Here is a 23,782-nt window from a genome sequence, read left to right as displayed (position 1 = left end):
GGCACAGCGCTTGCCCGCCCGCCCGCCCGCCCGCCCGCCCTCGGCAGCCTTAAGTGTCTCCAATTCATCACCGGCATCGCCTCGCTCTCGGGGCGAGATTTATTACCGAAACTCGGCGAGAAAATTCATTTTCCGTATAAATCCATAGATTTTTATTTATCTAGCATTATAAAATATTAGCTAACAGCGTCTTGATATTTTTACGGAGACGTATCGGCGCGACGTGGCCGTAATTGAATTTTGTTCGAGGCGGCGATTAAAACGGATAGCGGGGACGACGCGTCGCTCGTGCGCACCGCGCAATTAACGTGGGGCGCGCGGGCGCGTGCATGCGTGCGTGTACATGACCGTATGCGTGTGTGTACATGACCGCATGCGTGCGTGTACATGACCGCATGCGTGCGTGCGTGCGTGTCCGTGACCGCGTGCGTGTTAACATGGGTACGTGGGGTCCACGTGGGTCACCACCGGTAGGGTCTCCGAAACGCTCTCACGTAACACCGCTCAAGAACACTCGCGCATGCGTGCACAAACACACATACACACTGGAATATACACAGTGAAACACACACTCACTCACCCCAATACTCAAATACACTAACAGTGCCAATCACATACACTCAAACAAGCTAACAACCACACACACAAATACACGAACACTGACACTCAAACACACGAACTCATTTATAATCACATACATGCTCCAATACACACACGTGTATATTTGGGCTGTAATTAATCGTGATGCCTCATTAGCATATCAGGGGGACTTCGCCGGTCCCCGTGCCCAGCACGGGCCTCGCACGTTCAGTCGGCCTGCGGTGCCAGAGGCCGGCACGCACCGAGCAACGCTTGCTCGCACGCAGCCTCGCTGGAATGTGCCAAATTCCACGGAGCGACGCGGCACAAGTGTAAAAGTACAAGCCAAACTCTTATTTGTTTACCAGGTAAGACCACACTTTTTCAGAAGCGACCTGGCTATCACAAATGATAGCTCAACGAAGTGGCTTATCATCGTGTGGAAATGTATAGCAGCCAAATACTCTAATCGCGTGGTGACGTCGATTCTAAATGTGGAGGGAAAAACCGGAGAGAAAATCCACACGACCACGGGGAGAGAGACACGCAAACTCCAAATATATGGGCGCATCAGCGTCGGGATCTAACCCACGACCTCCTGTATCCCGTGGCGAGTGTGTGCTGGGTCAGTGTCCGTCACAAAATTTCAGAGGGGGGCCACTTTCGCCGATAAGACATCATCAGTGTGAGGGCTGCCACACATTTGAAACCATTGGGGGTTTTTGACAGCAGCACGATGATGACATGATTGGGAGTGTTTTCACTCTGTGTATTGTCAGAGGCCGCACGTCAGGGGCCGCACTAAAGGCCATCAGGGGCCGCCAGTGCCCCGGCGGGCCTTGCAATGAACAACACTGTACTAGGTCCACTCAGCCTCAAATGAGTCCCTGGTGTGGTGTGTAAACGTCGCCACTATGGAGAGACAAAGGCGGCCGGGCATGGTGCTGGCCGCCCACCCTCCCGTGTGCTGTGCCGGCCTTCATAGGTGCTCGCTAATAGCACTTGCCCCAACGATCTTTGAAGGCTATACAGGGGATCTTTGTCTTTGTGCTCGGTACACACGCACGCACACACAGCCACTCTCCAACAACAGTGGAGGTCAGAGGAGCGACGCTCGCAACGAGCAGGGCCGGGCGGATAAAATTCAGCGAGTTGCCAGAGGGGAGGGAACGGCCATCTCAGTCAGTCAAAACCAAAAGGCTTCAGTCTGTGCCGTGACCTCCTCCTGCCAGCAAGCATCCTACATTTCACGTGGCCTCAAGGCGCACCTAGCCTGGCACAAGCCAGGACGGCGGTTGTTGTTGCGCGATGGGTTTGTGCGCGTGTCCTGACATATAGGTGCTCGCTAACAGTGCTGGTCCCGACAATCCATTCTGCTACACGGGGATCTTTATCTTCATCTCGTGCCTGCCTGCCTGCCTGCTTGTATTTCACGCGCGCGCGCGTGCGTGCGTGCGTATGTGTGTGTGTTCATTGCGCCTGAGTTGAGTCCCTGTCTAAACACATCACCGGAGGTTAGGGATCCATCTGAATGTGTGCAGAACGGTGACATTCCTGTCACTCCGGAAAAATACAAACAAACGAATGGCCTGTCAAGAGAGACGTCAGTCAGCCTCCGTCGTCAGGCTGCGCTGGTCCGCGCGGCTCGCTCACGCACACACACACACTCTCGCACGCACGGTGCCACCGAGGAACGCACGCGCCTCTCAGGTTTGGGGCGAGAGAAGAGAGAAATGAACTGCACCCCCAGCCCCCCAAGACCTTCCACCGTTGTTTTGCTACAATTCTGCAAATCGTCCGTTGCACCCTACCGGGAGGGGGGGGGGGGGAAAGATTTCCCTTGGCTGTTTGAAAAAACTGATTTTTTTCTCTCTCCCTAGCACGTACAGGGGGCCAGGAGCTGGAGTCGATGTTTTTCACGCGCGGGCTAATTAGTCCGTTACCGTCGGCGCGCTCACTGCGTGCGTGCGTGTGCGTGCGTGTGCGCGCGTGCGAGCATGTTCACGTGTGAATGTTTCGCGGAACAAAGCGCGGATGTCACGATCACGCCGCCCGCTTCGGCGCCGACATCCGACGCGGTCGCTCTCCGCTCGCCAAGCCGCTCCCAGACCGGCGCGGCTCGCGGAGCCGGTGACTTACGCATCTGCAGCCACCAGCACCGCCGTCGCCACCGCGTCAATCATCCCCGACCGGAGCCGGCTCACCTCTCGTCCGATTCTCATCTCGACCCCCCACCACTCCCTCCTCATGTTCCCCCACAATTTGTTCGGCGTCGCGGCTGTCGGATTTCATCAGCGGTGACGCCGGCCGCTCTGCTGCTGTTACATCACAGGGCATCACAGGGCCCCCCCCCATCCAATCACCCCCCCCAACCCCCGCCACCCCACCGGGCCTCTCGTTATTTCCCATAGTGCCGGGGTCGCGGCGACAAATCGCCAGCCATCGCTGGCGGCGGAATAAAGAGGAGGAGTGTGGCTTCCCGGGCCGAATGCCGACAAAGCCATTCAATGCGAATGCCCCACACATCGGTGTCACCCACTGACATCCCAATATGAAATTGTCTTGGAGAAAAAAAAATTATATACACAAGCACGCCGCGCGTATTATGACACCAATTCATACGTCTCTCTTTCTCGCTTTGCAAAGAAGTAAAAATCGAGTGAAAAACATCTGGAAGATACTCTCCGCGCAGTCTAAGTGGTTTTGTGCGCAGAAGCGATTTGTGTTGAATTGGCGCGAGCGGCAAATGTCAAGTTGGCGGAGCCCGCCCGCCCGCCAGCCAGCCCGCCCGCCCGCCAGCCCGCCGGTCGTTTTCACGGCTGGCGCCGATATGACAACTCGCACTACGTGGAAAAATAACAGGAACGCGAGATAAAAAAAAAAGAGAGAAATTAAACCCGCAAAAATCCCAAAGCTGCCGCAAATGGCTAAGATTACAGGATGCGGAAATGAGATAATTCCCCGTCATTATTGCTCGCTAAATCTACACTTTACTTAACGGACCTCCACAGACGGCGGGGACGTGCGGTCGGTTGTGCCAACAGAGCGCCGTCTATTAGTGCCGCGCGGCCGGTGGCCGATGAGGCTCCGGCCAAAACGGGCCCTGCCTCTGCGTGGCCGTTACAAAGCCACTGACCGTCGCCACCACCCCCCGCCGTGACCCCGGGGTGTTCACGGCTGTGCTGCCGTACGGCTCTACCGTTGGATTCGCCGTCGTAGCGCGTGTCGTTCGACACGACGTCCGACGTTTCGCTCCACAGCGTATCCTGAACAGAGCCTCTCGGACTATAGAGTATGGCCAGGGCAGGCTGCTGGTGATGGCCGTAGGCCGGCCAATGTTTTGTTTGTTGTTGTTGTTTTGTCTGGGAGGAAACGAAGAAGCCCCCTGGGAGGAAGCTCTCCACTCAGTGCACACAAGCGTGATGGACAGCACTACCCTCCCCCCACTCCCCCTTGTAAGCGAGCCGCTCACTTCATTGGTCATCGTGCTGAACGACGCGCGGCGCAACCCGGACCGCCGCACCGCAGCACAACCGTGGAGAGAGCTGCTGGGAGCCAATCCCGATAAAGCCCCCTGCGGCGCTAAGTGTGTGCGTGTGTGGGTACGTTGAACTCCTTTCGCGCCGTCCGTAGCCAACCGTGCTAGTCGGAGGTGCGGTGGGAAGGACAACGAACTAGAACACAAAACGCAGTTCTAAAGAGTTTCCCTGGGACCCGGAAACCACCTATCCGAACGTCCGATTCAAAAGCAGAAGTCTCCCCCCCCCCCCCGTACCCTCCCTCTCGCGTGCCACTTCTCCCTTCGCACGGAACGCGGCTCAACCTGGCCCCTCGCCGCGTGCGGCGTCCCGAGGTGCGGCCACTCCGTAAATCCAGCGTTCGCACGCGGGGGGGGGGGGGGGGGTGCATGGTACCGTCCCCCCCCCCTCGTGAATATCCAGCAGCAGAAATCGAATTTGGCACTAAGCACCCCCCCCCATCCCACCCCCGAGCGCATGCAAATGCAGGTCGTCGCCGCCGCCGCCGCCATCCCCCCCCAACCTCTCGCGATAACTCCCCGTCGGGGCCCTAATAGCGCGATGTCAGGAGCCCGTGCTGCCGCATTTCGGAGGAGCTAATTGAATCTGCCACCGCCGCCGCCGGTCGCCTGACAGGTTATTCCAATAATCTACAACCCGTGCATGAAGAACAGAGCTTGCCTTCTGCTCCCGCGGCCTATCCAATTTCCCGGGCCGCGTCCCACCGCCGCCACCGCGTTCCAATTTAGGCGATTTTCCCTTTTGCTCAAGCTTCTAATCGGCGCGACCTTGGTTTCCCCGTGGCCAGCGCCAGCGCCAGCACGCGCGCCAAGGCCGTTCGTCAAGCGGCGCTCGTCCGCGCCGAATATTTCGCAGTCGTTAAAACGCGGCCGCAAAAAACACGACGCGGCCAGCGCGAGGTTACGCGCTGCGCGGAAGGGCCAGGGCCCGAAACGTTTGACTCTCGCACAAGTTTCCTTTTTTAACGGCCGCAGCGTTTGTTGTTGTTGTCATTGGCGGTGACGAACGCGGTGAGCTTTCAGCGGGTCGGTGACGGTGGCCAATTTGTTTTTAAACCCCACCTCTGACCGCTTCGCCCCCCGGATCGCGATTTAAAAGCCCCGCGCCTCCCGACCATCACGGTCGGCCGCGTGCAGCGGGTGCCGGAAAAGAAGTTCAACGTGCACCGATACCAGGTCGCGACTCAGGGGGGGGAGGGGGGGGAAGGTCCACAATCTGACGCGAGAATGGACCCCTCGTTTAGCCCCGAGCTCACGCTGCGCACACTTCGCTTACACCAGGGTGACCGCTTGCACGCAATCTGCGTAATTTGGAAATAATGAATTCTCGCGCATCGCGCCAGCTTAAGAATCGATCGTAATCGACGGAATCGATGCTCGCCTCCCGAGGCCTCGCCCATGAATATTCTAACGCTCCCGCGGCAGACGGCTACAATTTTTTAAACCGGATTTCCATCTGATGTTTACCGTCTCGCTTGCGTTGCTCCAGCATCTCGTCCGCTTTTCACCGTTTTTTTCCCCCCAAAATTTGCACTTAAAATGTAAATATTGAAATTAATCAATCTCTCACGATGCACGAACCAGGAGCGGCAAGTCAAGGCGCGGCTAAAAGAGCGGGTGGAGGGGGTTGGCGGTGGACGGTGGGGGCACAGATCCTGCCAGAAATGCAGGATCTCAGCGGACAGACCCGGGAGGGGCTACGCTGCACGGGGAAATACAGGGGAGCGAACATTCAGCGCGTTATCGTGATTAGGAGGCCGCGGGGGGGGGGGGGGGGGGGGGGGAGACCCCGTTGCTCCGCAATCCCGTCGTCTCAAATCGGCCCGGCCTGGCGGCGATCGATGCTCGGGCGGCTCCGAGCACCGGCGAGAGAGACTCCCACGAGCGCCTGGCTGGGGCAGGGGTGGGGGGGGGCTCCACCGGCGCCCGCGGGCACGGTGGAGCGGTGGGGGCGTGGGGGAGGGATGGGGCGGTGGGGGGGGCTGGGTCTCACGCCAGCCTCTTTACCACCCCGCGTTTCGCAGGGCGGTGGGGCGTCCTTGCGGGCGGGGGAAGGGGCTGCTCATTATCGGGAGAGCCCAATTAGCCGAGCCCTCGTCAACCCCCATTGATTTGAGCCCAGCGAGCAGCAAAACAGCGTGAGTAATGCTCGTCGCGCTCCTCCTGCTCCTCCTCCTCCGAAGAGGAGCAGCAGGGAGGCGACTGCTGTTACTGCAGCAGCCGCGAGATTGCGGAGGAAATTCTAAACCCGACGGCCGTTACAAACGACGATACCGACGACGGCGACGAATTACGATGGCGGACGCGGGGCGGAGTCGCCACGGCCGCTAAGGCGGTCGCGGCGGAACGGAGTTTTCACCTCGTGGCACAATGAAGCTAAATTCCGTAATTCCCCGAGCCGCACGCCCGCCGTTGATTTGCTCCGCGCGCGTGCGCCGGGAAGGTAAACACGCACGTGCACAACAGTGTTAGTCTCAGCTCGGAGTCGGCCTTGACGCCGCCGATAACAAAAGGCTCTTTTCAGAAATGTTCCATTCAGCCGGAGCGATTGGCGGTGGCGGCCGCGAGAGAACGCGGCGCTCTCAGTGCCGCTGTGTTAACGCGACTCGCCCCGGCCCAGAACCTGCACCCCCACCACCACAGCTCTCCACGGTGCCCCCCCCCCCCAAAACCCCCCCCCCCCCCCACCCCGCCCATTCCAAACGTGGCGGTTCGCGTGGCCGATCAACACCACGGGAGCAGGCCAGCGCTCCTCCCTACCTTTGCTGCTGCACCGCTTGGGCAAGCGCTGTTAGCGAGCGGCGCCTATTAGGAAGGCCGGCACGGCACTCGAAGGTGGCCAGCAGCAGGTTCGGCCGCCCCGGTCGCACCAGCGCGATTGTAAACACACCGCACCAAGTACTCGGTTCAGGCCGAGTCCGACTGGCGGGTTTGAGCGACTTGTTTTACGACCGACCACGTGGCCACGCTATCTCCGTGGACACGCCGCTCTCACCGTCACCTCCCGGACAGACTTCGGCAAAACTCCGAGAGATGGCGACCGCCGGATGAAGGCTTGGGGAGGCTGTCATCCAGCGGTGGGGGTTGATCGCGGTGGATGACCGCGTGAGCGTTCAAGAGGCAGGGATCGCCTCGCGCGAGAACCTCGAATACAGCCTGGGGGCTTCCATTGTTCCGCGCGAACCGCGTACGTTTTCCTAACACGTGCGTGCGTGGCGCACGCGTGGTGTGTGCGTGCGAGCGTGTCGAACGTGCGTCGTGTGACAGGGCCCCGGACCTGCGACCCCGCGGGCCGCGGGCCGTCCGCCCTTTTCCCACCACGATGGCGCAAATTCTCCGGTTGATCAATCAGCCGGCGCTGCGTGGGGAGCCGTACGCGGAACCCGCCAAGCCGTGCGGGCAGAATAAGGAGCGGCAGACGGAGCGTCCTCCAGCAGCTGGGGGTCGTACGAACCGTTAACCATCAAGGTATTAAAACTTCTTAAGCCCTCCGTATCAATGACTCCACTGCTGGATAAAAGCGAATTCAGCGTTCCAGCGAGCACGTGGAGAGAAGCACTGAACAATGAGATTTCCCGATGGGTTCTCCGTCACGCGACACGGCGCCGACGGCGCAAGCGGGATTTTACCGAGCGGGGAAATGGACCGCAGCTTGTGCTCAACTGTCATGACCCCCTGATTCACTCTCCTCCCCTGGCTTTGAGAGGGCAGCCTGCAGCGCTCGTAGACACACAGCCCCAAGTGAGTGATAGAAACTCAACGCAGTCGTCGATAACACTACAACGTACGTGGGCTTAAAAGGAAAAATATTTTTTCTGAAATGGGCAACGTTTTCGGTAATGGTCCTTCTTGAGAGCAGGTAAATAGAGGCCGAAGAGGTAGCAGTCAGTCGGCACAACACCCACTCCCCTCCACTGCCTCCACTCCCTCCACTCTCTCCCCTCCCTCCCCCGACATCACCAACACAAGGGCAAACTCCAAAGGTTCCAACGTCTGAGCTGCATCTCCCCCCCTCCCCACTCCCAACCCCTTATCAGTGCAGTCAGAAGCAAACACAAACCTACCGTCACACACATACACACAACAGAGGCAAAGATGCAGCGTGTAGGCCTCAGCAGACTGTTGCGACAAGCACTGTTAGCGAGCACCCACGAAGGCCGGCACGACGGCGCACGAGAGCGGGTGGGTGGCCGGCACCACGTCCCACCGCCTTTGTCTCCCCAGTGGCGATGTTTACACACTGCGCCAGGTACTCATTTGAGGCTGGGTCTACCTAGGCAAGGCCCAGGACCGGTTCAGATAATCATCACCGGTGTTGGCCGTGAGCGGGTATCGAACTCGGGTCGCCGGTTTTTTACAGCGCAGCGGCGCTAACCGTCGCACTACCGCTCCCCGCACGTGCACACACAAACACGCACACACAAACATGCACGCACACACAAACAAGCACGCACACACAAACAAGCACGCGCGCCACGTTCACACGATGGGAGTGTGAGATTAGCAGCCGGTGGTTGCTTTAGGCTTTTGCAGAAAACTGCGAAAAATTCCATTACACCTGCCTCTTCCCCCCCCCTCCTTCCCCTCCTCTTGCACGCCGAGACGCAGATCTCCTGCTCCGGCTGCTGGCCCACGCGCCGCTCGCTCCGGGGCTCACGGTCCACGCTCACTCTCGCCGGCCGCCGCCGGCATCGCGGTCCACGCCGGCATCGCGGTCCACGCTCGCTCTCGCCGGCTACCACCGGCATCACCGATAGATTTGTTTTTTGGTTGGTTTCGGCGTTGAGCGATGCGAGCAATTCAACAGGGAACCGCGCCTGGCGTCGGCACGCTTCTGGAAGCCGAGCCCGGTTTTGAGCCTGGGTAAAAGTGCTCCGGACGGGTGACCGATGCGCACGACTCGGGTGCTATAGGCTCGCCGCGGCGCTACGTTGCCAACAGGGAACGGCGCAGTAACTGTCCGCGCGTTGTACTGCACTCCCGCTCATCGACGCCTACCTACGCTCCCCCCCGGCCTTCAACAACCCAGCGCGGTGATGCAGCAGGCTCAGATATCACCATGAGGGGGCCCTCATCCAGCAGCGGAGCAACAAGTGCCGCAACAGCACAAACCAAGTAAAACAAAACACCAACCCTTGCCCTAAGGGTCAGGCTTTTACTTGGGTGGCGAGCGATGAACTGACACCAAACACGCGTGTCTGTGTGTGTCTGTGCAGGTCTGCGTGTGTCTGTAGGTGTGCGTGTCCGTTTCTGTTCGTGCGTGCGCACGGTGAAATCCGCCGGAGTTACACAGCTGTGGCGGTCGGCGCAGCATGCAGCTCGCACGATAAAGCAGCCGCTGTTTAAATTGCCGCGGCGGGAGACCGAACAGCCAAACCTGGCGCCCGCAGGCACCGCGGCACGCGCAATCATCGGTCCGCACGCCGGGCGGCGAGGGGTGCACGGGGGAGGTGGGGGGCAGCGGGAAAGAGGGAGGGGAAGGGGGGAGGGAGAGGGGTCTCCTACCCCCCCCCACCCCCCAAAACCCCCGCAACGTCTGTCGATCGGCGAGCCCCGGGAACTGAACCGGGTCACGGTGCGGTGGGGTGGGGGGGGCGAAACGTCCGGAGGTCGTGCCGAACAACGTGCACCATCAGGGAGAGCTGCACAGCAGCGCGAGCACGACAACCCACGCGGTTGGTTTTATGTTTTTCCCGGTGCGAGAGGAGAAATGGGGGGGGGGGGTCCCCTATCTCCTCCTACCACCGCCGCCACCGCCACGCGGGGAGATTATAGACGCGCGGCGCCACTTCCTGCACCGATAGCGACACGGCGACTCTCTGGATAATAAAAGTCTCTCGGAGAGAAAGCCGCGCGGTCGCAGAGCGGCCCTCCCCCTTCCCGTAGTCTCGAGCGCGTGACCCCGCTCGGCGGCCCCGACCCCGCCGGCTGGGGAAATTCCGCGTTCTCATGGTGGGAGTCGGTCTCTCCTCAACCAAGCAGCGCATCCATGGCATCCTCCTCCATCATTCGAAGGCGGGCGAGAGCTCGTTGAGGAACGCGTGGACCAGAGAACGAACGTGGGTCGGACTCGTCGCGCCGAGAGAAGCAGCGCTCGCAAGAGACGGAGCGGCGAAACCGGCTCATGCGCAGGAGCGAGACGGATCATCGCGAGGCCGTGCGAGACGACGACCGCTTCGTGGGAGGTGTTCATCCAGCAGCGAATAGGTCCCGGCCGATGACGATGATGGCAACGATGACGATGATGGCAACGATGACGATAATGGCGACGGCGGAAGCCGGTTCACAAACAGCGGGACAATTTTGTTTTTATCAACAGCTGCTGAATATCCGGGCTGGCAAGGCAGAGCAGCCGGTACAAATCTGAAAGGGCATAAAAATAATAAAGTTGACGTTTCGCGTGAGCCAGGTGGGAACGCCAGAGGCCAGGATAGAGCCTCGGTTGCAAGAGTGACCCAGGTCACCACAATGATTCATGGCAAGAGCACGGAAAGTACGGAGGCAAACTATGAAGCCATTCTTAAAATAAATAAAAACCCACATTAATATAAAATAACAACGTAATAACACATCACGTTTTTACAAAGGAATTTAAACTCGGGCGGAAAATGTTGTAAACGAGCTGTGAGATTCAAAAAGCACTCCAAAATTTTCCAAATGCCCATAAAACTCTGGCTCGGGCTTTAAACCCCACGGGCAAAAACGCGACAGTGCTCGGCGTACCACGGCCGTCGCGCCCACGAGCCGCTGTACGATGACGGTGGCAAAGACGAAATCGTCATCGCCGTGGCGACGGAGCAGTGAAATTCCGCTCGTGGCGCGGGTGCCGCACGGACCGCGACATCGCGGGGCGGTGAGAGAGGCAGCAAAGCGTGCTCCGGGTTGTCCTTCGTCCGGCAGTGGATCGGTCACGGCCGGCGATGGCTGAAAATGATGAGGAATGAATGAAGCTTCTGAATTGTATAGCCCAAAGAACACACGTGGCTTCCGGGTGTAGCCACAAGATAACGGCCGTTTGTTTGATTATGATAATGACAATGACGAAGGCAATAACGTCATTAATAAGTCTGAGTAAGTCCGAACGCTTGTTATCGGGCGCTCGGATGAGTCAAGCCCATCGCGAATGCGCACGAGGGTCAGGGCTGGGAGCGCGGCACACTGCTGACCGACCGACGGCGAATGGGCGAGGAAAATCACACCGGGCCCCGGGGGAAAATGCCCGCCCGAGTGCGACCAACACTCGGGAGAGCGGGCAAGGGTGCGGCGGTGGCGGGCGTGGATCCACTACCACGGGCGGCGGGACCGCTCTGTAAATCACGAGGGGTGGGGGGGGGTGGCTCCATTCCCCACCTGACAGGTACGAGCGATCGAGAGGAGCGAGCGACTTATCTTCGCAGCGAGTCAGTCAACCGTGCGGCCCTCTCCGGCGTTCGTTGTGGTCGCGGCAGAACAACGCGCCGCGGTTTTTTTTCTGCCGCTCATTTTCTTGTTAGTCGTCGTCATTGTTGCTATTCCCACCGCCTGTTAAGCGAGCGTCATCCTCGCTGCCCTTTTGACTTCTCCGCTGCGAGAGGGCGAGGATTATAAAATAGTATAAAAAGATCCCGTAATAAATTCCCACGCGGACGACCCAGCCCCCACCACTCACCCCCCCCCCGCCCCCGAACGAGCCCAGGGAGTGGGGGGGGAGGGATCAGAGCGCGTTGGGGGGGGCGGGGGAAATGAATTCGGGAGCAATTACAGTGCTCGTTATTGAATGCGCCGCTCGACAACAAGCTGCTTTTAAACCACGCTCCCGAGGACCGGCAAGGACCCTAAACAGCAATAAATTCCGCGGCATTAGCGTGACGAATAAAATTAAATACGGAGGAGCCGCCGCATAAACAGCGACGGGGCGCGTCTCCCGCGGGCGCGGCGGCTCCCCTCGCTGCCTGCACGCTCGCGCGACAAAGACAAAGGTCCCCCTGCGTAGCCCACACGGGCACCCGGTTTGGAGCAAGTGCTGCGCGCCGGCGAGCGGCAGCGCCCGCAGAGCGGCCTTCGTCTCCCACAGCGCCGGCTATTCGTTTCGGGCCAAGTCGACCTAGGAGGAGGGTGGGGCGGAGGGGGGAAGCCCAGGATGGATTCAGACGTCCGTCACGGATGCGGGGCCGTGAGCGCGAATCGCGGTTGGGGGGGGGGCTCTCTGGTAGCGGTCGCCGCCGCCGGGTGTTGGTGGCGCGGCGGTTAGCGCCGCGTCGCCACCACCGTTCGCCCGCGCGCGTTCGCTCTCGGAGTAATTAAGCTCGGCGAACCCAATTGACCCTCGCGTCAAGACGAGACGGCCGGGAGCTTCTGGCCGGCAGCCAGGGGAGGAGGAGCGGAAGTGCGGCACCACGGACCCTGGCCGCCGTACCCCCCCACCCCACCCACCGCTCGGACAAACGCGGAGAGGTCTGGTCGGGAACGGACGCGGTGGGACACATCCCGGCACGCTTACGGCGCGACGATGAACGCGGCGCTACCGGCTTCACCTGCCGCATCATCGCCCAGACGGCTCGCCGGGGCTGGTGGTACCTACTCCCACCCACCAACGCACCCACGCACGCACCACCCACCCACCCACCATGCCAAGCCGTGCCAAGCCAGCCACCTCCTCCCCACTTGCTAAAGCCGCTCAGGTAGCGGCGGTGGTTGTGAGGGTGCTGGCGGTTCTGGGCGGTTGTGGTGGTGGCGAGGATAGCAACGACGGAGTCCATGATGGTGGTGGTAGTGGTGGCGGTGTTGGTGGAATTGGTGGTGTTTGTGGTGGTGTTGGCGGTGGGGATGGCAGCGGCGGAGTTAATGGTTTAATGGTGGTAGTGGTGGTCGAGGTGGTGGAAGCAGTGGGAACGGCACTGCTGGGTGGTGGTGACGGGGGTGGGGTCGGTTGTGTTCGTTGCGGCTTGTGGTGGCAGTGGTTGTATGGGTGAGTGAGCCAAGTGAGCAAACACGGCGGCGGCCTAGGGGCAGCCCCTGCCACTCAGGACGCCGGCACGAACCTGCGGCTCTGGGCGGCGTGCCGAGATGGCCGGGCACAATCAGCCCCCCTCCGCCCCCCCCCGGGAGGCCGCGCTGCAATTACAGCGGCGCAGGACGGCACCTGAGCCTGCGCCAGGGCCGCCTGCCTGGCGGCTATTTGCATACTGTTCAAAAATAAGTTTATGCTACGCAATACGCACGATGTGTGTGTGTATATATACAGTGTATAAACAGTGCATAAACACACACACACATAAAGACTAAGATCCCCCGTATAACATTAACTGACTTTGGGGGAAAGTGCTGTTAGCGAGCAGCAGCACCTATGAAGGCCGGCACGGCGCACGATTGGGGTGGGCGGCCAGCACCACGCCCGGCCGCCTTTGTCTCCCAAGTGGCGATGTGGCGTAGTTTGCGAGAGGAGGCCGAGCTGCGTGGAACTGCGACTCAAAATGTACAAAATTGTTTTTAACCATCTCTAATGTGACGACTATTTTGCAAGACGTGCAATGCATCTCATCGCCATCAGCAGCAGCAGCACGAGCCACAATCAATCCACTGCTGGATGAGGGCCTCCCCAAGCCATCACCATCGCTCATGGGTCTGCGATGTAACGGCCAACTTGTTAACCTGTTCACCGATCGATCTCAGCGAGCTCCAATCAGCTGCTGCTGATGTAGATGCAGAGCAACGACTGCAATGTCACTATCAGGTGGTCAAGCCCAGACAACGGCGTCAGGAGCAAGCAGAGTGGTAGCGTATCATCATCATCATCGCTGCAATGTATTTGTGGATCGGGGCATTGCGTCGTTATACGTTGTACTACGGTCTGTTCTGGACCACCACAGTCGCACACCGGAGAGTTTCCATTTTCCATTCGTGCATCATCAGGTATCCGCATCTGCCACGTTTTGTGCAGCGGATGGGGTTTAGGGTGGACCACGAGCCGCTTCGTTCGTGGAAGATACAACCCAGGGGTCAGGTGGTGCGGGCAGTGCGACGCGCGCGACTGCCGATCGCGCTAGAGCTCGTCCTTCTGCGTTGTTACACATTCCGGGACGGAGGAGAAAGCTCATCGCGGGGAGGGGGTGGGGGGCGGGGCGGTGGTCGCCAAGCGTCGGCATCACGAGACCAAACTGTATAAGGAAATAATCGCCCACAATTACCGAATTACCAGGGCCCGCGGCTTGCCGGGAGTCCTTGCCAGCACCGACGGCGGGCGGCTGGCAGGAAGGGGGGGGGCAGAACGAGGAGGTCCCTCCCGGACGGCACTTCCACTGGGGGCGATACTTGGCACGGGCCGCGACGCTTAACATGATGACATATTTAAGGGCCAGCTTGTAATGAGCCTAATGACTGCCAAACACCCTCACCGTGCTGGAGACGATCCATCGGCAAAGTGAGAACAACTTGACTCGTGCTGCGCCAACACTTTGGCCGCGCGCCACGCCACCACTTTACGGGGCACGTGCCACCGACGAGCAACGGCTAAATAAGGAACGCGGCGGCGGTGGCGGCGCCGGCCAGCCAAGAAAGCTCTCGCGGTCCGGTGCACGGGATTACGTGCCGGGATTCTCAACGCTCCGTCCGCATCGCTAAGGCTCGCCGGCGTGCTCGGTAGCAGTGGGGGGGGGGAGAGGGTGTGTGTTTGAGCGAGGCTACGATTACAGCGGCCACGTGTCAAAGAACGCAATTGCCCCGTCAATGTCCTCCGTTGCAGCCCGATGAGATTCGTCGATCCATCCGACTGGGTGTAAGATAGGGACCAGCCGTGGTTTATCACACCGCGCCACATCACGGGAGATAGTGGTGGTGGTGGTGTTGGTGGCGAAGACAGCGGCGTCTTGAGGAGGGCCCTTCTTCATCCAGCGGTGGCTGGATTGACGGCGGCTCACGACGACTACGACGGCGACCACGCAGGAACCGTCACGCTGCGGGACACGCAGACGAGGAAACATCCACGGGGTGCGGCGCTCCGATTCCAACCGCAATCCGCGCACGTTAACCGGCGCAGCACGACGACTCAACCGGATCGGCGGGATGTCACGTGGGACACCGTTGTCTCTCACAGGTGTCGGCGATCGAGGAATCGGACGAGAGAGAGCTTCACGCACCAACGGTGCCGTCTTGGGCGGTGCGGTTTTTCTTCTGTTTGCCGGTGCCACCCCCGACCTCCTCCCGACCTCCACTCGACGTGCTTCAAAGCTCTCGGGAGGCTCCTCCGCGGCTCAAGGCTTTGACGGAGCACCATACGCGCTGCGGTTCACAGCGAGTCGAACCTCACGCCGGTTCCAGATGGACAGACTCGCGTCGCCAGCTCGTTGGAACACACACTGTCTGGAAGTTGTGGAGGACGGTGCGGATGTGACGATGCGGCCCACTCTCGTCATCGGATGTGCCGCCGCTGCTGCTGCTGCTGGCCATCGTGAGATGAGCCGAGTTTAATTTGCGTGCGTTTGCGTGATCCGTTTACCTTTCTTGTACTTTTCACGTCCATCGTGTTTTTTGTTTGCCGTTGTAACGTTCTTAGCAGACCCGACTCGACGTCTGGGAAAAAACATCTTCACAGCTCATCGGATTCCTCTTGCAGTATCAATACAATATTCTGATTCCGATGTCCGTCTCCACCTCTTGTTGTGACCGAGAAATATTTGTGTTTTGAAAAAAATCGGCCCCGTGGGCCACAAGGGCCGCAAGGAGTCGCCGGGCCGCTCTCTCGCCGTGCACCGCCAACGGGCACATTCCGGTCGACACCGGAGGGCCTCGCACCGTGTCAATGTCCCGCCTACAAAAGTCGCCGGGGGACGTTTTGCGTTCGGCACCGATTGACTCTCTCACTTGAGATTCACGAGGCTGCTACCGCTGCTACAACCAAATTAAATCACCGGGATGTTTGTGATCCGCTTCATGGCAAAAACAACACTCATTTAGGCTCCAGGAACCAACCCAACCAACGGAACAACAGAAACCAGCGAGAGAGAGAGAGAGGCGGCAGGAAAATGTGGAGTCATCATCTTCGGTGGCTTGGCTCTCGGGACACCGTGGCGTCCGCGTGAAGAGAGATTTTACACGGAGCGCACGCCAAGCGACGAGCACGTCAACGCTTCGAGCCGCCGATTACAACCTCGTAACAAGCGAAGGTGGCACCTGTCAATTACCGCCTGGCGCGCACGCGCAAACACCGATGTACCTGACAATTACCGCCCGGCACGTCAGTCCACGGGCAAAGCTACGATAATTGCTCGCCGTCTACAAACGCGCCGCTCGCCGACACACGGAGGTTTTGCCTCTGCCACATCGCACGTTGTTGTTGTTTACTAGCCCCGTCCGTCCCTCCGCTCCCCAGTGGCCGAAATCAACAGGCGAGTATCGTTGGAAACTGGTTAAACGTGTGCCCGGTGACAGCGGCAGGGCGGGACGAGGCGCGGTGTTGCCGGCGTGTTTGCTGGGATGCGTTGCGGCGCGTGACAGGCTACAGACGGCCTAAACGCTGTCCTGACCCCCCCCCCTGGGGAGAAGCCGGAGTGTGCAGGGGCAGCAGGGAGGCAAGGAGGAAGGGCGACAAGGAGGCAGGGCGGCAGGGAGGAAGGGCGACAAGGAGGCAGGGCGGCAGGGAGGAAGGGCGGCCTGCCCAGCCAACATGTCTCACATTAACCCTGCGAGCGTCAGAACTGCAGGTCGCACCGCACATTCAGTGGAGAGGAGGAATTCTCTCGGGGGAGTGAACTGGCTTCAACGCGAGCCGCTGGGCCCAACGTGCCGCAGGTAAACGCGACTCCACGCACGGCGTCTCAGAGCGCCGAGATTCACCCTCCACCCCACCCACGGAAGGACCCCGCTCACTTCCTTCAAACGCATCAATCCAAGGCCGGCATTAACCAGAATCAAATTAGCTCAACTGCAAACCGCGCCGATGATTCGCGCCGTCGGGATGATGTCGTTAGGGGGGGGGGGGGAGGGGGGGGAGGGGGGGGTGGAGTACGAACGACTCCAACCGTGGACCACATTTTCGCGACGCGAGAGCTTCGTTCTTTCCGGCAACGAAATCGTAACGAGCGCGGCGGCTGCTACGGGTTTCTTCCGCGGGAAAGCGGCTGCGTCGCAGGGCGTCGCGGCGGTGGCAGCCACAGCAACGGCATTAAAAATGTAGCGGCTAATTCTCCCCCCCCCCCCACACACACGCCGGCGCTCTGCTCTTCATCACGTCCATGGTTCATATTTAACGTGACCTTAAAGCGAGACTACGTGAGCGCAGAGGATCTCTCCCCCCCCCCCTCCCCGTGGCGCTCGCCGCTTGCCTGCCCAGGAGGGGTGGAGGGGTTTATGGGGGGGGGGGGGGGGCACTGTGGGGGGGACTGGGGGGGGGGGTGCTGGAGCGAGCACAGCCATCCACGAGCAGCAGAGAGCGGTATGACCGGAGTGACGTAGGAGGAGGAATGTGAGCACGAGGGGCAGGAGGAATTGTGCGACGAGTCCAAGGAGTGAGATGGGCATGATGACCGATGGCGGAGATGGATCGCTGGGAAGGATCGCAGCGGTCGCAGAGTGGCACCTGCCTACGCAATGGCAAACCCGAGCGCGGAGGCCTTCATCCAGCAGCGGATAGAAAACGACGCGGTCGATCGTGACGGACGGTAAACGTACGAAGGAGGAGATGGAAAGCATTTTTCACTTTCGTCGCCTTGCGCAACTGGCAACAGAACGCCGGGAGGGGGGGTGATGGGTGGGAGGTGCTCGCTGCTAGTTACGTAACGGCCTGGAATATTCCTGCCAGGGTTGCACAATGCTGCTGCCAGACTTGCCAACTGCAATCTGCGTTCGAGTGCCGGGTAAGCCGCCACGGTGCGTGCCATTGTTTGATAAATACCGTCGGCGGAGAGAGCGAGAGAAAGAGAGAGAGGCGATTGCAGGGCTTTGCCTCGGCACGCACACGCGCACACACAAGCACACACACACGCACACACACGCACACACACGCACACACACGCACACGCACACACACACGCCGGCCCCACGGAGGTCGCACGAGTCGGACGACGGACCCAGCGACCCCCCCCCCTCCTCCCCCGTCACCCCCCCAATCCCCGCGCTCCGCCACGCGAGCGCGACCGGTGGTCAAGACGCTCCGAGTTGTTGCCGCTACTGCTGCTGCCCCTGCTGCTGCTGCTCCTGCTGCTGCTGCTCCTCGTACTACTGCTGCTGCTGCAGCTCCTGTTGCTCCTGCTACTGCTGCTGCACGTTTTTATCTTCTCTTCCCGCGAGCCTTTTGCCACGCACTCCTGCGGGCCGCCCTCGGCGCTTGAGTTGGGGATTCCCAACCAGAGGCGTTGCGTGGCCTTTTTGGGCCTTTTGGGCCGGCGATGCGCAACCGTGTTGAACAATAATAATAAAAACGTGAAAATTAAGCACGATTACTCTTATTGTTGATATTATTATTTACACAGCTGCTGGGCAGAGGGCCCACAATGGAAAGCGCCCCACCTTGAATTGAGCGAAGTCGTTATTGTTGTTATCATCATCAGAGCTTGCGGACGAGAGATGATGGGAGGAGGGAATTCCCAAGTGCAGCAGTGCGAGGGAAGAAGCAGAAAGTGGAGTGACCTTCGGCGTGGCAAGTGAATGGGTGAGCGAATGAACGCACGAGTGGGTGAGCGGGTGAACGGATGCGTGGGTGAGCGGATGATTGAGTGGGTTGAGGGACCGAGTGAATTAGTGTTGTTGTTGTGACCGGCAGTGTGGTGGCGGTGGTTGAACAGAGTGTGGTGCATGAGACGGAACGACCATCCTCGGAGGTAGCAGGCCGCGTCCTCAACGCGGGTGGCCGAGTTGTCGAGGAGACGTCACGGGAACGGCAGCAGCGCTCATTACAGCGCCGGCCACGCTACCACCTCGCTCATCTCGTCAGGGAGCATAAACCACCGTCACGCAAACAACTCCGGTCATCCTCGCTGCTGCGGCCACACAAGCAGCAGCGGGGGGGGGGGGGGGGGCTCTTGAATCGGCCGTCGAACAAAGACGGCGGTCGCCGCATCGCACGGCGCTTTCAGTTGCGCTGCTTCTGCGGCCGTCTGGAACGCTCTTCCTTCCGATGTTAGGAAGCCACGGGGAGCACTTTTAAATTAATTACATAGACTGAAAACTCGTTTCTTTATAACTGCTTTGCGCGAGTTTGCCGTCTTTCACCCGCGCCTCCGATCGGCACGGTTGGCTACATACGGCCTGAAAGTTCAACGTACGGCACGTACACGATAAAGGAGGCGCACCGACCGCCGGCGAGCGAGTGATCGGCACGCATTCGCGCGCCGTCCCGAGCGTTACGATCGTGCGACGGGAGCGCGGACACGAGACCCGGCGTGAGCCAAGAGCCGAGCCGTCAAGACAGCGAAGCGCCCGCGAGAGAGAGATACACTCGCAGGGGGGGATCCACGCCACATCTCCTCCGGAGATCCCTACCACATCCTATTACACGTTTTATATTAAAATGACCCTAATCCTTCTCTCTAATGCCGGGCTAAGGAGCTGGGGCTAAGGCTGGCGCGGGCGGGGGGGGGGGGGGAAATACAATAGAGCGCGAGAAGCGGTCACGATAATGGAGCTCTCCCCGAGTGAGTGGCGGTCGCTGTAATAGATCTCTTTGCGAGCGATCGGAGATGGTTTAAGAAGCAATTAATTAGTCGGCGGCGTGGATTCACACGTCCACCCTGCGCCTTGGCACAGCTCCCTCTGCCTGTGTCACCACCGGGTGTAGCAGCCCTCTCTCTCTCTCTGTGTGTGTGTCACCACCGTGTGTAGCAGCCCCCTCTCTCTGTGTGTGTGTGTCACCACCGTGTGTAGCAGCCCCCTCTCTCTCTGTGTGTGTGTGTCACCACCGTGTGTAGCAGCCCTCTCTCTCTCTCTGTGTGTCACTTTGTGTAGCAGCCCTCTCTCTCTCTCTCTGTGTGTGTCACTGTGTGTAGCAGCCCCCTCTCTCTGTGTGTGTGTGTCACCACCGTGTGTAGCAGCGCTCTCTCTCTCTGTGTGTCACCACCGTGTGTAACAACGCTCTCTCTCTGTGTGTGTGTCACCACCGTGTGTAGCAGCGCTCTCTCTGTGTGTGTGTCACCACCGTGTGTAACAGCGCTCTGTGTGTGTCACCGCCGTGTGTAGAAGCGCTCTCTTCCCGCGTCGCTGCCAGCAGCCGCCGTCTCTCCCAGACGGCCCCAGCTGAGTGCCGCTGCAGACAAATGGATTCCTCGGGCCTCGAGATTGCATTTTTTTTTTCAAAGTGAATTCACATCATCTCCTCCCGGCGATGCCGGGGAGATAAATAAATAAACATATCACGGCGAGACGGGGAAACTCAACAGGTTTGCAACTGAGCACGTGCAGTATCTCTCCCCCTCCAGCTCCCGCCACCCTCCCGCCCCCGTCAGCGACTTAAGATAGAAATCTCAGAGCGCCTTTTTCTGCTCTCCCCTTCAAATTAGAGTTGGGGAGAGGCGTCGCCCGCCGCCCCCTGTTTAACAGCCAGCACCTGGGGGCGATATGGTGGAGATTCCACCGGCCTATGACGGGGACGGGTATGTCCACAGAACAACAACCGTTTATAAATGGCGTACACACCCACAATGCATTGCATCCGTGTCTGCGAGTCTATGGGTCTTCGTGCGATTCTACGGGTTGCTGCGCGGGCCTGCGGGTCTTCTTCCACGCAAGTCCATGGGTCTTCACGCAAGTCTGTAATAACCGATCGTTTCTCTGCTAAAACTACACCCCTGCCGTGGGGCCACGTTTCACCGCTCGCTACCTCCAAATCGTATCGGGCAGAATCCCAACAGAAGCCACCCCCCTCCGGGGAGATGCGCGGCCAAAAATACCAGAACCCTCCGGCGCCCAGCGGGGAAAGAGGCCCGGTCGGCGGGGCCCGACGAGTGGAGCGCATTCAAGCGCCCGCGGCGCGATGCAAAGATATTTTGGCGCCGCGTGCTCGTGGGGGTGGTCAGAGCGCGGGCGCAACGCGTCGCATGGCTCGCTCGCTCACCTCGCAAGTTCAAATCCAAAAGTGGGGGGGGGGGGGTCGAGTCGGCCTCTCCGTCCATCACGGGGCTCGATAAAGCGAGAAACGCTTTGCAGTTCTTTTTTTATTTAAAATTATTTTTTCACCTACGTAAACTGCTTTTGCGTGGGGCAGCCTTCGACCGCCATAGGAATGTGGAATTTCCACCACTGGCTCAGTCCAGCGACGGGGAGATCAGCACGCGCGTCTGCATATTCGCCCGTCCGAGTGAGAAACTCATTTCCGCCACTTAACGCGTTTTACTTACGCATGAACGTGCACCGCCACCTACATTCTCTCGCTCTCCCCCCTCCTCGTACCACCGACACAACCTGAAATTATACAGCGGCTAAATGCGACCGCGCTGCGCACGAGAAGCAGCGTGCACGCTAATTAAATTGAGGGAGAGAGAGAGAGGGCAAGAAAGGAAGGGGGTGGTCTTGAACCTGGACTGCGGAAGAGGGAGGAAACACCAGTCGGCACATGCCGATCTCGCTTCGTCAAAGTGTACAAACTCAACTCTTGCTTTATTGTACCAGGCCAGGGCCCACTGAGCTACGACGCAGCTATCACAAACGACCTGGCGACCACAAATTATAGCTCAATAAAGCGGCTTATCTCCGAGCCTCCCGATCAACACGGTTGCCTACGTATGGTGCAAAAACATTGTTCGACGTGCATGCGTACATCCATGTGGAAACTTATAGCGCGTTGATTCTAAATGTGGGGGGGGGGGGGGGGGCAACCGGAGGACCTCGGAGAAAAATCCACGCAGACAGCGGGTGCCAGGGTCAGGATCGAACCCAACACCTCCCGTATACCAGCCGAGGTCGTTAAAATCTCTCCACCGCCTACCTGCCTCGCTGGTGCACCGTGCGTGCACGCTTGTACAAAGCAGCATTGCATTCCTGCTGCTCAAATAACCAGATCGACGGCAAGGGGCAGGAGCTGCAGGGAGTTGTTTGTTTTGTTTGTGGAGCCCTTTGTCAATCCACTGTCCGGACGAAGGCCGCCCACCACGCAAGCCGTTTGACCATACTTCACTTTGCTGGTCAGTGCGAGTTGCCGAAGGAGGGAGGGTGCCCAGAATCGGTGAACATATCAATATCACCCCCCCACCGCCATCCCACCCACAGGCCGCCCCTTTGTCTGCCCTGTTGTTGACGTTTGCACACCGCACCGGGTAGCTTTGTAAAGCAGAGTTGACCTCGGGCAGCCACAGAACCGGTTCGGACATTCACCACCGACGATTGCCGCGGCCAGGACTCGAACTCAGGCGTCCGGATTCACGGGGCGGCGCGCCACGCCGCTGCCCTGCCGCCACACCGCCACCGCCCCGCCAAGACAGTAGTGACAATGATGACGACGACGTCGTCAACTCGTAACGCGACGTTCGCTCGTCGCTCTCGGAGACAGGGGCCGGCGCTTCCCGACGATTGCCCGAGCTATGCGGTCCTCCGCATGCGAAGACGTTTTCAGCTGAATAACGAGCGTTTAGACGTGCGGGAGATAAGTAGAGCGATCGGGCGGGAGAAACCCCCACGAGGTGCGAGAGGGGGCAACGCTCTATCCCAGACAGATGCAAACCCATGGGAGTCCACGTTTTGCAGAACCGCATTCTCCTGGCGAGCGAGGGTACGGCTCCACCTCGACACCCACCGGGAGGGAGTTTCACAACATCTGTGTGCGGTGATCCACCAACCCTCGCTGCCGCTGCCTCCGCAGCGCTGGACTACTGAAGGCAGCCACGTGCAGCAGCAGCAGCGTAGCCACAACCGCCCGGCAACACAAAGCTACCCAAGTGTCTAACTACAGAGAGGACCTGCGCATCAACAACAACAAACTAAACAACAAAAATTAAATAAGCAACACACAGCAGCGGCTCGAACACGGCGATGGCACGGCGCATGCGCGCCGCCAAATGTTCCTTTTCGGTCGGAGTTTTTGGCAAAAACACACGACGCCTCCATCGTCGCCAGCCAGATGATTCGCGGCTTGACGCCCCATCGAGACACGAATCTGGCTCCCCACCGCCGCTTCTCTACGCAGCCGATCGGCAGGCCCCGTTTACGGCGGCGAACCGGGAAGGCGGCGTCCGCCAAACTCTCTACGCTCCCCGACGCCGAGGGGGGGGGGGGGGGGGGGAGTCTCAGAGAGGCTGGAATTGGCAGCGGCAGAGGCGTTTGATGGCGCAGCGGGCGGGGGGGGGGGCGGCATAGAGAACGGGGCCCTGAGGCCAGGCAGCTGTTTCTCGCGGAACGAACGAACGCGAGCGCGCAGGCCCTATCATGTGGTCACGGAAGGTTGGGGGGGGGGGGTGTGGGGGTAAGGGCGGTGGGGGGGTTGAGGTTCTGTTTGCGACAAGTACACAACGTAAAGTGCTATAATCCCACGACTGCTCTACTCGAGCCCTGCAGTCAAACGGTGCCTCATTACTCGGGAGACAAAAGCGTCGCCGTCTTACGGCGAGAGACGGCCGCCACCCCCCCTCTCATCGGCGTCACGGGGGGCAAGGGGGGGGCGCGAGAGGGGGGCAAAACGCGACGGCTTCCTGGACGCGTGCCGAGATCGCTGAAGGCGAAAAACGTCCGGGAAACAGGCCCCCCGACCCTGCCGCGGATGCCGACACC

At 59.8% G+C, this 23,782-nt stretch overlaps 1 protein-coding gene and 1 long non-coding RNA gene across 7 annotated transcripts in view; one reads left to right on the top strand and one right to left on the bottom strand.

Annotated features, from left to right (window-relative positions):
* LOC133348278 (autism susceptibility gene 2 protein homolog) overlaps positions 1 to 23,782 on the bottom strand; it is a 268,596-nt gene that overhangs the window by 188,721 nt on the left and 56,093 nt on the right. The window lies entirely within an intron of this gene.
* LOC133348308 (uncharacterized) lies at positions 12,381 to 20,707 on the top strand. Its single transcript, XR_009755794.1, has 3 exons — positions 12,381 to 12,669; positions 18,640 to 18,740; positions 20,264 to 20,707. It is a non-coding gene; the product is annotated as an uncharacterized LOC133348308 (long non-coding RNA).

The sequence above is a fragment of the Lethenteron reissneri genome, chromosome 27, assembly GCF_015708825.2.
Source record: "Lethenteron reissneri isolate LAM-NWPU_2019-01 chromosome 27, ASM1570882v1, whole genome shotgun sequence".
NCBI classification, from domain to species: domain Eukaryota; kingdom Metazoa; phylum Chordata; class Hyperoartia; order Petromyzontiformes; family Petromyzontidae; genus Lethenteron; species Lethenteron reissneri.
The sequence above is the reverse complement of the archived record's forward strand: the minus strand, read 5'-3'. Positions and strand labels throughout refer to the sequence as shown.